The sequence below is a fragment of the Acinonyx jubatus genome, chromosome B1 (assembly GCF_027475565.1).
Source record: "Acinonyx jubatus isolate Ajub_Pintada_27869175 chromosome B1, VMU_Ajub_asm_v1.0, whole genome shotgun sequence".
NCBI lineage: Eukaryota > Metazoa > Chordata > Mammalia > Carnivora > Felidae > Acinonyx > Acinonyx jubatus.
Window position 1 is genome coordinate 154,800,692 of NC_069382.1, and position 15,375 is coordinate 154,816,066.

Genomic DNA, 15,375 nt, shown 5'->3' on the forward strand with positions numbered 1-15,375 from the left:
GGAGGAGAGGGGAAAATGGGTGATGGGCATTGAGGAGGGCACTTGTTGGGATGAGCAGTGGGTGTTGTTTGTAAGCCAATTTCACAATAAGTTATATTTAAAAACAATTAAAGCAGGAGGATTTGGAATAGATGAGCTGGAGAAGTCTTGTGCATGACACTTCAGCCTCTCAGATTTGTTCTTTATTTCGAGTTACACTGGACATAGCTCTGATGATTAATACTTGACATAATTCAATGAATATCTATATTTTTACACTTTAGAATCTGTAAAACTATGTAATATAGGTTTCCTCATTTCAGTCCCATAAATACACTTTGGAATAATCATAATTCCAATTCTATAAACAAGAACAGAGATTGGAGAAGATAAGAAATAGCAAGCTGGCTAAGTCACACCTTGAGCCATCTCTTCTAATGTCAAGTTCAGTGATTTTTCTAAAACATTTTATGTAGCTCCTGGAAAAATATTTGTTCTAGATTTTGTGATTTAACTTTAATTTTGATTTATTTTTACATTATAAGCTGTTAGTTTTCTGCAGAAATATCTATCCAGTCTTTCTCATCTTATCATTAAACTTTTCAAAATATTAGTTGGGGTAGAAATTTTCAATACATAAAAACTAAAATAAATGAAAGTTCTAAAGTACTTGACGCCTTCCAAAAGGGCTTTGCATTAATTTCATGTAGATATTTCTTTCAACAGAAAGAAATTCATTAGTTTAAAAATGTATGTTTGTGACCATTCACCATACCCACATCCTCCAATTTGTATTGAATACTAAAAAAAATCCATTTGATTCTTTAAAGATACTTAAGTGATCTAAAACAGTTAAACTGATTAAGGTAGTACAAAATGGCTTAAATGACACACCAAATAAGTTTGTTTTCACATTGTCACATTGGTAGACATTTGTATTCTCTAATTTAAGCACGAATGTTCAATGTGAGTGATACAGCTTCCAAGGGGACAAAAATTGGTTCTTGCGGTATAAAAAATGTTAGATATTATAATGTTGTGAAGTCCTCCAAAGAGCCTCAGTCCATCAACATATATACAGTACATCTTTGGTATTAAGTGTTATAGAGATGGACAATTAGGGGAAAAAAATGGTTAAAAAAGGCTAGTTGGAGAAGGGGACAATAATGAAAAAAAAAAAGGTTGAGATATATAGTTCTAAAGATTATACCTGAGAAGATCTCAGTGTTCTGTATTGTAAAAATAGAGGTGATGGTGGTGTCAGTTGTGGGGAGAGATTGCTTAAATTGTTGAATTTTATAAAATGGAAAAGACAGGTTCAGTATGCCGGTCTACTGTATAGTTATCACTTCTCCACAATTCCAAAATCCCAAAACTGCTTTAAAATTTAGAAGTTTTTCATAAGTTGATATCTAAAAAATAACAAATTTAGATATCCCTGAAATCTCATTTCCCACGTTTCCTTTGGTAGACTACAAAGTGCTGTTTCAGCAGACCTGAGTTAACTCAATAGAAGAACACACTAATAACATCCAATGCTAGTTCCAGAGCCCCCACTCCTTCTTGCCAGTGAAGACACTTCCTTGACCTCAGAAACTTCCATTTCTTCATGGTCACCTAGATGTCCCCTGCCACCTGCACTTTTCATCATGTAAGTGATGAACATTTTGGAGGCTGGGGGCTTCTTCTAGATTTAATTCCACACTGTGTCCAGCCCAGTTATATCAGACTAAACATAACCCTGACTTGAATTGATGTGAGGCTATTTACTACCTATATTGATACCACTTAATGTAAAGAACCATTCCTGAGACACCAGAAAAAAAGAACATATTTACTTACAGAGTGCTGCTCCAAATGTCACTGGAATGTTATTAAATATATAGAATATCAATGGTAATTACCTTTCTAAAATTCAAAAAAATTCCTAGTTTCAAAACTCATCTGGCCCAGGGTTTCAGATAAAGGTTACAAGCATGCAGAAAAAACAAAGTTTTGCTAGGGAACTTAAGATAACATAACAAGGTGTACGCGGTCCAAAATAGGAAAGGAAAGAAACTATTTCTGTGAACAGCGGATTTGTGCTCAAAGGTGGGTTGGATATGACCCCCAAATGTATGTGATATGAACTTTAGAGATTATTTCCTTAAAGCTATGGTCCTTTACTATATATATATATTCCATAGGCCTGCACACCTTCCAACTGGTAGTATTTACACTGTTTTGCCTTAGGGTTTCCTCTGAAGCCAAGGTAGGTTGTTACCCCTCCTTAAACCACCAGTCTTCCACAGATGGCTGGCAGTATTTGCTATATAAATCTTCTGATTCCTTTCCTTTTCTTTTCATTTTTTTTTTTTGTTTTGTTTTTGTTTTTAAATAAGCTCTACTCCCAGCATGGAGCCTGACATGGGGCTTGAACTAGGGTCACTGAGTTCAAGACCTGAGCTGAAATCAAAGGTCAGATTCTTTAACAGACTGAGTCACTCAGTGCCCCTGATTCCTTTACTTTTTGTTTTTTTTTTATTTTTTTATTATTATTTTTTTAATATATAAAATTTATTGTCAAATTGGTTTCCATACAACACCCAGTGCTCATCCCAAAAGGTGCCCTCCTCAATACCCATCACCCACCTTCTCTTCCCTCCCACCCCCCATCAACCCTCAGTTTGTTCTCAGTTTTTAACAGTCTCTTATGCTTTGGCTCTCTCCCACTCTAACCTCTTTTTTTTTTTCTTTTTTCCTCCCCCTCCCCCATGGGTTCCTGTTAAGTTTCTCAGGATCCACATAAGAGTGAAACCATATGGTATCTGTCTTTCTCTGTATGGCTTATTTCACTTAGCATCACACTCTCCAGTTTCATCCACGTTGCTACAAAAGGCCATATTTCATTTTTTCTCATTGCCACATAGTATTCCATTGTGTATATAAACCACAATTTCTTTATCCATTCATCAGTTGATGGACATTTAGGCTCTTTCCATAATTTGGCTATTGTTGAGAGTGCTGCTGTAAACATTGGGGTACAAGTGCCCCTATGCATCAGTACTCCTGTATCCCTTGGATAAATTCCTAGCAGTGCTATTGCTGGGTCATAGGGTAGGTCTATTTTTAATTTTCTGAGGAACCTCCACACTGCTTTCCAGAGCGGCTGCACCAATTTGCATTCCCACCAACAGTGCAAGAGGGTTCCCGTTTCTCCACATCCTCTCCAGCATCTATAGTCTCCTGATTTGTTCATTTTGGCCACTCTGACTGGCGTGAGGTGATACCTGAGTGTGGTTTTGATTTGTATTTCCCTGATAAGGAGCGACGCTGAACATCTTTTCATGTGCCTGTTGGCCATCCGGATGTCTTCTTTAGAGAAGTGTCTATTCATGTTTTCTGCCCATTTCTTCATTGGGTTATTTGTTTTTCGGGTGTGGAGTTTGGTGAGCTCTTTATAGATTTTGGATACTAGCCCTTTGTCCAATATGTCATTTGCAAATATCTTTTCCCATTCTGTTGGTTGACTTTTAGTTTTGTTGGTTGTTTCCTTTGCTGTGCAGAAGCTTTTTCTCTTCATAAGGTCCCAGTAATTCACTTTTGCTTTTAATTCCCTTGCCTTTGGGGATGTGTCAAGTAAGAGATTGCTACGGCTGAGGTCAGAGAGGTCTTTTCCTGCTTTCTCCTCTAAGGTTTTGATGGTTTCCTGTCTCACATTCAGGTCCTTTATCCATTTTGAGTTTATTTTTGTGAATGGTGTGAGAAAGTGGTCTAGTTTCAACCTTCTGCATGTTGCTGTCCAGTTCTCCCAGCACCATTTGTTAAAGAGGCTGTCTTTTTTCCATTGGATGTTCTTTCCTGCTTTGTCAAAGATGAGTTGGCCATACGTTTGTGGGTCTAGTTCTGGGGTTTCTATTCTATTCCATTGGTCTATGTGTCTGTTTTTGTGCCAATACCATGCTGTCTTGATGATTACAGCTTTGTAGTAGAGGCTAAAGTCTGGGATTGTGATGCCTCCTGCTTTGGTCTTCTTCTTCAAAATTCCTTTGGCTATTCGGGGCCTTTTGTGGTTCCATATGAATTTTAGGATTGCTTGTTCTAGTTTCGAGAAGAATGCTGGTGCAATTTTGATTGGGATTGCATTGAATGTGTAGATAGCTTTGGGTAGTATTGACATTTTGACAATATTTATTTTTCCAATCCATGAGCAGGGAATGTCTTCCCATTTCTTTAAATCTTCTTCAATTACCTTCATAAGCTTTCTATAGTATTCAGCATACAGATCCTTTACATCTTTGGTTAGATTTATTCCTAGGTATTTTATGCTTCTTGGTGCAATTGTGAATGGGATCAGTTTCTTTATTTGTCTTTCTGTTGCTTCATTGTTAGTGTATAAGAATGCAACTAATTTCGGTACATTGATTTTGTATCCTGCAACTTTGCTGAATTCATGTATCAATTCTAGCAGACTTTTGGTGGAGTCTATGGGATTTTCCATGTATAATATCATGTCATCTGCAAAAAGCGAAAGATTGACTTCATCTTTGCCAATTTTGATGCTTTTGATTTCCTTTTGTTGTCTGATTGCTGATGCTAGAACTTCCAGCACTATGTTAAACAACAGCGGTGAGAGTGGGCATTCCCGTGTTCCTGATCTCAGGGAAAAAGCTCTCAGTTTTTCCCCGTTGAGGATGATGTTAGCTGTGGGCTTTTCATAAATGGCTTTTATGATCTTTAAGTAAGTTCCTACTATCCCGACTTTCTCAAGGGTTTTTATAAAGAAAGGGTGCTGGATTTTGTCAAAGGCCTTTTCTGCATCGATTGACAGGATCATATGGTTCTTCTCTTTTTTTTTTGTTAATGTGATGTATCACGTTGATTGATTTGTGAATGTTGAACCAGCCCTACATCCCAGGAATGAATCCCACTTGATCATGGTGAATAATTCTTTTTATATGCTGTTGAATTCGATTTGCTAGTATCTTATTGAGAATTTTTGCATCCATATTCATCAGGGATATTAGCCTGTAGTTCTCTTTTTTTACTGGGTCTCTGTCTGGTTTAGGAATCAAAGTAATACTGGCTTCATAGAATGAGTCTGGAAGTTTTCCTTCCCTTTCTATTTCTTGGAATAGCTTGAGAAGGATAGGTATTATCTCTGCTTTAAAACGTCTGGTAGAACTCCCCTGGGAAGCCATCTGGTCCTGGACTCTTATTTGTTGGGAGATTTTTGATAACCGATTCAATTTCTTCACTGGTTATGGGTCTGTTCAAGCTTTCTATTTCCTCCTGATTGAGTTTTGGAAGAGTGTGGGTGTTCAGGAATTTGTCCATTTCTTCCAGGTTGTCCAATTTGTTGGCATATAATTTTTCATAGTATTCCCTGATAATTGTTTGTATCTCTGAGGGATTGGTTGTAATAATTCCATTTTCATTCATGATTTTATCTATTTGGGTCATCTCCCTTTTCCTTTTGAGAAGCCTGGCTAGAGGTTTATCAATTTTGTTTATTTTTTCAAAAAACCAACTCTTGGTTTTGTTGATCTGCTCTACAGTTTTTTTTAGATTCTATATTGTTTATTTCTGCTCTGATCTTTATTATTTCTCTTCTTCTGCTGGGTTTAGGCTGCCTTTGCTGTTCTGCTTCTATTTCCTTTAGGTGTGCTGTTAGATTTTGTATTTGGGATTTTTCTTGTTTCTTGAGATAGGCCTGGATTGCAATGTATTTTCCTCTCAGGACTGCCTTCGCTGCGTCCCAAAGTGTTTGGATTGTTGTATTTTCATTTTCGTTTGTTTCCATATATTTTTTAATTTCTTCTCTAATTGCCTGGTTGACCCACTCATTCGTTAGTAGGGTGTTCTTTAACCTCCATGCTTTTGGAGGTTTTCCAGACTTTTTTCTGTGGTTGATTTCAAGCTTCATAGCATTGTGGTCTGAAAGTATGCATGGTATAATTTCAATTCTGGTAAACTTATGAAGGGCTGTTTTGTGACCCAGTATATGATCTATCTTGGAGAATGTTCCATGTGCACTCGAGAAGAAAGTATATTCTGTAGCTTTGGGATGCAGAGTTCTAAATATATCTGTCAAGTCCATCTGATCCAATGTCTCATTCAGGGCCCTTGTTTCTTTATTGACCATGTGTCTAGATGATGTATCCATTTCTGTAAGTGGGGTGTTAAAGTCCCCTGCAATTACCACATTCTTATCAATAAGGTTGCTTATGTTTATGAGTAGTTGTTTTATATATTTGGGGGCTCCGGTATTCGGCGCATAGACATTTATAATTGTTAGCTCTTCCTGATGTATAGACCCTGTAACTATTATATAATGTCCTTCTTCATCTCTTGTTACAGTCTTTAATGTAAAGTCTAGTTTGTCTGATATAAGTATGGCTACTCCAGCCTTCTTTTGGCTTCCAGTAGCATGATAAATAGTTCTCCATCCCCTCACTCTCAATCTAAAGGTGTCCTCAGGTCTAAAATGAGTCTCTTGTAGACAGCAAATAGATGGGTCTTGTTTTTTTTATCCATTCTGATACCCTATGTCTTTTGGTTGGCGCATTTAATCCATTTACATTCAGTGTTATTATAGAAAGATACAGGTTTAGAGTCATTGTGATGGCTGTATGTTTTATGCTTGTAGTGATGTCTCTGGTACTTTGTCTCACAGGGTCCCCCTTAGGATCTCTTGTAGGGCTGGTTTAGTGGTGACAAATTCCTTCAGTTTTTGTTTGTTTGGGAAGACCTTTATCTCTCCTTCTATTCTAAATGACAGACTTGCTGGATAAAGGGTTGTCGGCTGCATATTTTTTCTGTCTAGCACACTGAAAATCTCGTGGCAATCCTTTCTGGCCTGACAAGTTTCAAAAGAGAGATCAGTCAAGAGTCTTATAGGTCTCCCTTTATATGTGAGGGCACTTTTACCCCTTGCTGCTTTCAGAATTTTCTCTTTATCCTTGTATTTTGCCAGTTTCACTATGATATGTCGTGCCGAAGATCGATTCAAGTTACGTCTGAAGGGAGTTCTCTGTGCCTCTTGGATTTCAATGCCTTTTTCCTTCCCCAGTTCAGGGAAGTTCTCAGCTATTATTTCTTCAAGTACCCCTTCAGCACCTTTCCCTCTCTCTTCCTCCTCTGGGATACCAATTATGCGTATATTATTTCTTTTTAGTGTATCACTTAGTTCTCTAATTTTCCCCTCATACTCCTGGATTTTTTTATCTCTCTTTTTCTCAGCTTCCTCTTTTTCCATAACTTTATCTTCTAGTTCACCTATTCTCTCCTCTGCCTCTTCAATCCGAGCCGTGGTGGTTTCCATTTTGTTTTGCATTTCATTTAAAGCATTTTTCAGCTCCTCGTGACCGTTCCTTAGTCCCTTGATCTCTGTAGCAAGAGATTCTCTGCTGTCCTCTATACTGTTTTCAAGCCCAGCGATTAATTTTATGACTATTATTTTAAATTCACTTTCTGTTATATTATTTAAATCCTTTTTGATCAGCTCATTAGCTGTTGTTATTTCCTGGAGATTCTTCTGAGGGGAATTCTTCTGCTTGGTCATTTTGGATAGTCCCTGAAGTGGTGAGGACCTGCAGGGCACTTCCCCTGTGCTGTGGTGTATAACTGGAGTTGGTGGGCGGGGCCGCAGTCCGACCTGATGTCTGCCCCCAGCCCACCGCTGGGGCCACAGTCAGACTGGTGTGTGCCTTCTCTTCCCCTCTCCTAGGGGCGGGATTCACTGTGGGGTGGCATGGCCCATCTGGGCTACTTGCACACTGCCAGGCTTGTGATGCTGGGGATCTGGCGTATTAGCTGGGGTGGGTAGGCAAGGTGCACAGGGGCAGGAGGGGCAGGCTTAGCTCGCTTCTCCTTAGGTGATCCACTTAGGAGGGGCCTTGTGGCAGTGGGAGGGAGTCAGATCCGCTGCCAGAGGTTTGGCTCCGCAGAAGCACAGAGTTGGGTGTTTGCGCGGAGCGAGCAAGTTCCCTGGCAGGAACTAGTTCTGTTTGGGATTTTGGCTGGGGGATGGGCGGGGGAGATGGCCATGGCGAGCGCCTTTGTTCCCCACCAAACTGAGCTCTGTGGTCCGGGGGCTCAGCAGCTCTCCCTCCCTTTGTCCTCCAGCCTTCCCGCTTTCCGAGCAGAGCTGTTCACTTATGACCTCCCAGACGCTAAGTCGCGCTTGCTGTCAGAACACAGTCCGTCAGGCCCCTCTGCTTTTGCCAGCCAGACTCGGGGGCTCTGCTTGGCCGGCGAGCTGCCCCTCCGCCCCAGCTCCCTCCCGCCAGTCCGTGGAGCGCGCACCGCCTCGCCGCCCTTCCTACCCTCTTCCGTGGGCCTCTCGTCTGCTCTTGGCTCCAGAGACTCTGTTCTGCTAGTTTTGTGGCGGTTTGCTGGATTATTTAGGCAGGTGTAGGTGGAATCTAAGTGATCAGCAGGACACGCGGTGAGCCCAGCGTCCTCCTACACCGCCATCTTCCCTCATCCCTTCCTTTACTTTTTGAAGTAAGTGGGTTTTAATAATGTTCCCATGGGGTTAAATCCTAGTTACCCACAGCATAGGTGGCTTGATATCATACTCTATAAGCTGCCTCACTGCCATTTTTACTTCTGTACTTTTTTTTAAATTTTGTTTAGTTATTTATTTTGAGAGAGAGAGATACAGCACAAGTGTGGGAGGGGCAGAGAGATGGGGAGAGTGAGAATCCCAAGCAGGCTACACACTGCTAGCACAGAATCTGACAGGGGCCCGAACCCACGAAACCACAAGATCGTAACCTGAGCAGAAACCAAGAGTCAAATGCTTAACTGACTTTTCTACTGGTACTTTTCTGCTGGTGTTTACTACCTCTTCCAAATACTATTTGTGTTTTCTTCTCTCTCAGTCTAATCCTGGGGGAACTCAAACTAAAACAAAGATGTTTAATTTTTTCAGTTTTTACTAAGAACTGAAGTTCTTTGATTGAATCCCACATTAGTGTCAGGGCTTCTGTTACTTATAGTTTCTAATGTTGTCTGCCTGCCTGCCTGGTTTTCTAAAAACTTGATTTTACAGTCCTTATGATTTTCCATCTGCCCCTTAATGTTTTTGCAATATCACCTTCAGCCAATGCTGTTCTCTTCAAACTGCTTGATTATTTGCCTGTTGTCTAGTCCCATAACCTACTGATAATTAATGATATACCAGCTGGATTAAACATCTATCAAGAATCTCCATTGGATCCAGATGCTTCTCTATGTCAGAATATCTTGGTTTCAACAGCATAGTTTCAAGCCCAATAATGATCAGTTTGCTTTATTCTACTCTAATTAAGTGGGCTGTGTCTAGCCATGTTCTGAGATAATAAGATCTTATGAATCATGGTAATTATCATCATCATAATAAAAAAGTTATGGGAGACTTACTAAGTGTCATGACCCTTATTAAATGCTTTACTGTTGTGTCTCATATCTATGAACCAGCTCTGTTTATCATCACACTGAGACCTAGAAAGTGAAGTAACATACTCAAAGGCATATAACTGGGAAGATAGAGTAACAATTAGTCCCCAGGACATTTCATTGCAGAATCCAGGCTTTTTAACCAGTATACTGTGATATCTCTCTAAATTCTTTCAAAATAAGGAATTCTTGCCCCTTGGAAAAAAGTCTTAGTCCAGTGTTAGTCATTAGATGCCGTTTAGCCATGACCTCAGGGCCCTAAAAGACTCCTTTTGTTCAGGATATGCCAAGATTCCCAAGATTGGTAGCCTACAAATTTGACCTTTTTTTGCTTTTGCTTACTGTCTTTTACGTATCAACAGCAATAACCGAGCAAGAGATACAATTTCTACTAAAACTCCAGCTTTTGAACATTTGCATTATATGACTTATGAATAACATGTGTTAGAAGCAGTCTTAAGATGCTTAAAAAAAGAACAAGATAAATATGTCATTAAAAGCAGGGCTTATTTTGTCTCTCAAGACATTGTTGTATTACAAATGCTTGTTTAATAGTTTAATCATTACAAGATGCTTGTGTGATTAATATCTACTTATTATTCAAATCCTCAAATGGAGCTTTCCTTGCAGATAACCTCCCATCTAAACACTGATGTTTAAATTTTTTTTTAACATTTTCGTCTATTTTTGAGAGACAGAGAGAGCATGAGCAGGGGAGAGGCAAAGAGAGAGGGAGACACAGAATCCAAAGCAGGCTCCAGGCTCTAAGCTGTCAGCACAGAACCTGATGTAGGGCTCAAACTCATGAGCCATGAGATCATGACCTGAGCCAAAGTCGGACGCTCAACGGACTGAGCCACCCAAGTGCTTCTAAACACTGATGTTTAGCACACAGATGTGTGATGAACATTGAAGCATCACTGCATGTCTATCTTGAGTCAGACATTTTTACATACATTATTATGATAAAGCCTCCCAATAACCTTGGAGAATATAGATCATCTACATTTTCCTTTTTGGAGAAACTGAAAATGAGAAAATTTTGACCAGCTGCTCAAAGTCACAGCTTTTAATTAAGAATTCAGTTGGATTTTAAGTTTCCTTTTTAGCCAATGTTCCCATTTAAAATGATAATAATAGGGGCGCCTGGGTGGCTCGGTCGGTTGAGAGTCCGACTTCGGCCTCAGGTCATGATCTTGCGGTCCATGAGTTCGAGCCCCATGTTGGGCTCTGTGCTGGCAGCTCAGAGCCTGGAGCCTGTTTCAGATTCTGTGTCTCCCTCTCTCTCTGACCCTCCCCCATTCATGGTCTATCTCTCCCTGTCTCAAAAATAAATAAATGTTAAAAATTAAAAAAAATGATAATAATAATTGTGATAAAATATCCATGATAAAAAATTCAGTGTTAACCATTTTTGAGTTTATAGTTCAGTGGCATCAAGTACATTCACACTGTTGTGCAACCAGCACCTCTATCCATCTCTAAAACAGTTTTTCTACCTTCCCAAAGTGAATCTATATCCACTAAACAATAATTACCCATTATCCCTCTCCATGGACCCTGACAAACACAACTGCATCCCCGTTTCTATAAATTTGACTACTTTAAAAACTTAGTGTAAGTGCAATCATACAATATTTGTCTTTTTGTTACTGGCATATTTCACTCAGCATAATGTCTTCAAGGTTTATCCAAGTTGCAGTAAATTTCAGAATTTCCTTCCCTTTTAAAGCTGAATAGTATTCCATGGTAAATATATGTCACATTGTGTTTATCCATTCATTTATTGACTTGCACACTTGGGTTGCTTCCACATTTTGGCTATCATGAATAAAAGTGCTATGAACATGGGTGTGCACATAACTGTTCAATCACTGCTTTCAGTTTTTTTATGCATATACCCAGAAATGGAATTCCTGGATCATATGGTAATTTTTTGAGGAAACGCCATACAGTTTTTTACAGAGGCTATCCCATATTACATTCCCGCTAGCACTGTGCAGGTGTTTCAGTTTCTTCACATATTCATCAGCGCTTTGCTTTTTTGTTGTTTTGTTTTGTTATAGCCATTCTAAGAGGTACGAACTGGTGTCTCATTTTGGTTTGAATTGCATTTCCCTCATGATTCCATTGGTCGTTTTAATCTCTTGACAAAACCCTTTGTATACAAACATTTTAAATTTTGATATAATCCAATTTATCTAATTTTTCTTTTGTTGCTCATGCTTTTGATATCATACCCAAGAAATCACTAACAAATCCAAGAGCATAGCCTTCCTGTGCTGTTTCTCTCTTTTGCTCAGGCCCATGGCACGGGAAGGATGGGCAAGTGTCACAGCCTTTGTGCTGCCAGGAAAGCTCCATCCTGGAGATGAGATCAGAAGTGGCATGATAAACAGTACAAGAAAGTCAATTTGGGCACAGCCCTGAAGGCCAACCCTTTTGGAGGTGGTTGCCATGCAAAGGGAATTGTACTGGAAAAATTACGGGTTGAAGCTAAAAGTCCAAATTCTGGCATCAGGAAATGTGTCAGGGTCCTGCTGATCAAGAAAGGCAGAAGAAATCACAGCCTTTGTACCCAAATGTGATTGGATTTTATTGAGTAAAATGATGAAATTCTGGTTGCTGGATTTGGTCACAAAAGTCATGATGCTGGTGACTCAAAGTGGCCAATATCTCTGTTTTGTACTTCTACAGAGGAAAGAAAGAAAGACCAATATAATAAGTTTTGATGGTGAAAACATGACAGCAATAAATTTTCATAAGCCAAAAAAAAAATCCAAGAGCATGAAGCTGTCTTTATTTTCTTTTAAGAAGCTTACAGTTTTAGCTCTTATGTCTTTGATGTATCTTGAGTTAATTTTTGCATATGGTATGAAGTACAGATCCAAATTCATTCATTTGCATGTAGATAATCCAGTTTTGTCAGAACCAGTTGCTGAAAGAACTATCTTTTCCCCTATTTAATAGTCTTGGCAACCTTGTAGAAATCATATGACCATATATGAGGAAGTTTATTTCTGGGATCTCTATTTCATCTGTTTTTGTTCCTGTTTTTATGCCAGTACTACCCGTTTTGTTTACCTTGTAATTAAGTTTGGAATCAGAAAGGGTGATACCTCCAACTTTGTTGTTTTCAGGGTTGTTTTTAGCTATTAACAGTCCCTTAAGATTCCATGTGAATTTAAACAGGGTGCCTGGGTGGCTCAGTCAGTTAAATGCCTGACTTCAGCTCAGGTCATGATCTCACAGCTCATGAGTTCAAACCTCATGTTGGGCTCTATGCTGACAGCTCAGAACCTGGAGTCTGTTTCAGATTCTGTGTCTCTCTCTCCTTCTCTCTCTCTCTCAAAAATAAATAAATTTAAAAAGTTGAAAAGATTACATGTGAATTTAAAAAATTTTGTAAATATTTTTGCAAAAAACACCACCAGGATTTTTATATGGATTACACTGAATCTGCAGATTGCTTTGGGTGTGTTGACATCATAACAATATTACATCTCCCAGTCAGTGAACACAGGGAATAAACTTTCCACTTATATTTTTCTTTAACTTATTTCAGCAACCCTTGGTATTTTCCAGTGTACAAGTCTTTTACCTCCTTTGTTAAGTTTATTCCTAAATATTTTATTCTGTGATACTATTATAAATGGAATTGGTTTCTTAATTTTTATTCAGATTGTTCATTGCTAACATGCAAAACTGCAACTGATTTCTGTGTTGATTTGGTATTCTGCAAATTTGCTAAATTTGTTTATTACTTCTAACTGCATTTTCGTGGAAGGTTATTTCTTTATGGCATATGATTTTGTTATGTCACACTGCCTTTACTGTTGGCTTGAATTCCAGTGACTATCCATGCAATTGTGGCAAAGACATAACTCTTATTTGTTTTTTCATCTTGGGGCTATGAAAATAATGATTAAACAATAACAATAACAATGTGATTAAGAACATAGATTTTGGCAAAAGTTGATTCGGCCCTTTATTTGCTTTATTTCCTGAGCATCTTTTATTTATTTATGTTTAACGAGGCTTATAAGTATCGTCACTTGCTAGTGCTTAATATATGAGCCTCAGATTTATCTTCTATTACTTGGGTATGATCAAAAGTTGTAAGGATTCAATAAAGTGTCTGGCTCATACATCAGTAAATGTTAGAAAATGTCATCTCACAGTATCCCCATATCAAATGAATCAAATGAAATAATATATATGAAAATACATTGTGACCCAATAAACTCTCTTATAATAATAATACTTTTTAAAGCATATATTTTTTAATTTACTTTTTCCCACAAGACTTCTGCAGGAGAAATGAGTTCTTAGTTCTGGAAGACAAAATGATCATTAAAATATTCTCTGCTCTTGCCTTCTCCCACTGGACCACTAAAAATCACCCACTGATCATGAGGAACCCCATTATTTCTACAATCCCTCTGTCAATACAAACAAGTTCTTTCTAAACATGTAACTACTTCAGGGCACCTGCGTGGCTCCATTGGTTAAGTGACTGACTTGGCTCAGGTCATGACCTTGTGGTTTGTGAGTTCAAGTCCCGTGTTGGGCTCTGTGCTGACAGCTCAGATCCTAGATCCTCCTTTGGATTCTATGTCTCTCACTCTCACTCGCTCTCTCTCTCTCCCTCCCTCTCTCAAAATAAACCTTAAAAACATTTTTTTTAACATGTAGCTACTTCACATGAAAGCTATAAAGTACATAGTACATAGTACATAGTAGTTCATCCATAGCTTAGTTAGAATTAATGAGTTTCAATTTGTAAAGTACTTAGAATGCTGCCTGATATATAGACAGTATTATGTGTTTATTCAATAACTAAAATAGTTATGTGAAAAGCTGTGTCCAGAAAACCCCAGGTCTTTGTGTTCTTCTTAAAATGGTGTGATTTTGTGTTTATGTCTCTTACAAAATTCTAATGAAAAGAATATAAATGTCACAATAGAATATTTAGCAATTTTATTCTTTACTTCTATCCCCTCACCCTTAATTGAGAAATAGCTTTATAATTTTTATGAAATATTTAGATATTTTACAAATTTTGCCTCAAAGATTCTAGAAGCTTCTTTTTTATCTCACACATCTCATGAAGAGTTATGATTACTTAAGTGTTTACTTGTAAATATTACAGCAGTTAAAACATGGATATTTATTAACCCCTCAGGGTTAAGCATGGGGTAGTTACCTATGGATCTACCACTGGTTAGTGAAGCAGTCATTCTGAAATAATAATTAATAAATTTAAGAGGAGATTTGGTCAGGGCAGGAAAAGTCAAAGTCTTGGGATTACCAAAATGAAGTTTTGATGTTACAATTGTTAGAGAACAAGATTCCTCATTCACTTTATGACACTCACATAGGCTAAAATTATGCTTAGTGTACAGATAATCTCAGGTCAAAATTTGAGAGTTTAATAGGATGTTCAGCTCATAGAGTAGCTTATGAAGATGGAGAATGATCAATTTGGAATCACCTACGTACTCTCAAGCTGCATTATGAAATGTATACTTGAAAAAAGCATTAGATTAATGTGGAGAAATAACAACATAAAGAAGGAAAAAATCAAGCATCTCTCAAGGACACATTTTAATGAGTCCTTAAAAGAACATCCATGCTGATATGTAAAATAGTTGCCCCTTCACAAACTACGTGTCCTCCAGGAAAAAAAAAATCTGAGACCACTTATATTAAGAAAAGGGATAACAGATGGTCATACAAAATTTAATTTTTTTTCTGTGCACATAGGCAAGGTGAACAGAACCACTATTAACTTTGGCAAATGTTCACCGTTATTACAGCATCTATGGTGAGCCTGAATGCTAGCATGGCTAAGTAGAATTGTGTTTTTTGTTTTATGATAATCCTTCATGTTTCTATAATAAGAAAATAAGCCACAAAAAAAAAGAAACAGAATGTAAAGTAAAAATAGTTATTACAAATAAAAACAAAACA

General features: G+C 38.1%; 1 pseudogene; it reads left to right on the top strand.

Annotated features, from left to right (window-relative positions):
- Positions 1 to 11,723: 11,723 nt before the first annotated feature.
- LOC106971624 (40S ribosomal protein S23-like) lies at positions 11,724 to 12,124 on the top strand (annotated as a pseudogene).
- The last annotated feature ends 3,251 nt before the right edge of the window (positions 12,125 to 15,375 follow it).